Raw genomic sequence first — 1,420 nt, 5'->3', positions numbered from 1 at the left:
ACACACACAAACACACAAACACACACACACACACACACACCACCATTCAAGCCTGTAGAGGAGCACGATGTACCTCTTCATTGAGTTTCAGTTGGTGCATTTTTCAATTGGACTACAAGAGAAAATTTGTTTTTTAAATTATGTTTTTTATATTCTTTAATCATTGTCTTTTTAACAGCATTGGTCATATTTTCCCATTTAATCCTATTGAAGGTGAAAGAGCTGTTTTTGTGTGTGTTTACAGTCCTTTCCACTGTTAGCAGCTAGAGTCCAGAGTTGTCCTTGAACGCGGCCGACCTCGCACATCTTCATTCTTCACTGGCAGCAAATCACCAAGGACAATCTCCAGCTCAACTGCCCTCCGTACAGGAGCGAGACAGAGAAAAATATTAGCTTGGGCAAAATATAAACGTCTATTCACTTATCCTCCAAGGACGGCCAAAGAAGCAAATAGGCTTTGTTGGTGCGAGGAGGCTGTTGGCTGCAGTGGGGAATGCAGCACACGCTTTTGTCTCCATAGACACAGCTACAGCTACCAACATGGTTGTGGGCCTGAGGGAGCGAGTCAGCAAATGAATAAGAGAGGGAGAGAAAAGTGAGAGTGTGTCAGAGACAGAAACCAAGAGGATTAGAGATGATGAAAGTGTGACAAAGAGATGGATGCTAACTTGGAAGCATGGAGAGAAAAACTGAAGAAGATTGAAACGAAGAAGATGAAGTGAAAGAGGAAAAGCTTGGGTGCCATCTTTGTTACCACACCTCACAACCGCTGACAACAGATACAACTTCTCAGATACACTTCTCAGAGTCACTGTCTTACACGCACGAGAGCAACGCTTTGGAGGATTAGATTCACAGAAGAGATCCACAGCTCTGATTAGCAGCCAAGTCCAGCTAAAGCAGAACAGCAGGGAGGTTTTGTTTACTCTTCACCAACGTGAGCCGCCGCCTCAATTAATCAAGGCAGCCTGCTAAGAGCAGATCAGATTGGTCTGTTTGGTTCGTTCTCTTTCAGCCAATAATCAGCTCAGCACATATGCTTTCTTTCACCATCCTGTTTTGTATTCACACACTTACTTACATTTACAACTGCTGCCTGTTGCAATGCAGCTCCACTGAACCAGTTGCAGTGTTTGGTGCCTGTGTTGTCTTCCCGTCAAAATTGAAAATCTTTTTAATCAATGTTTTTAACTTTTTCTTATGTTTTTGTCCCTTTTTTAAAACACTTTTTACAATGTTTGTCACTTTTTTTACATTTAACACTACGTAACACTAACTTCTTAACTTTAGTTTTACAGTTAGTTTTGTAATTCATGGTCAATGAACCTCATTTATAGGAAATTATAGCTAATGTGTGAGTTAGAAAAGCAGAAATTAGAAATTATTTAGACTAAAATTAAAGGAATGTTTGTTGATGGAT

This window comes from Etheostoma spectabile, chromosome 23 (genome assembly GCF_008692095.1).
Source record: "Etheostoma spectabile isolate EspeVRDwgs_2016 chromosome 23, UIUC_Espe_1.0, whole genome shotgun sequence".
Taxonomy (NCBI): Eukaryota; Metazoa; Chordata; class Actinopteri; order Perciformes; family Percidae; genus Etheostoma; species Etheostoma spectabile.
Note: the sequence above shows the minus strand (reverse complement) of the source record.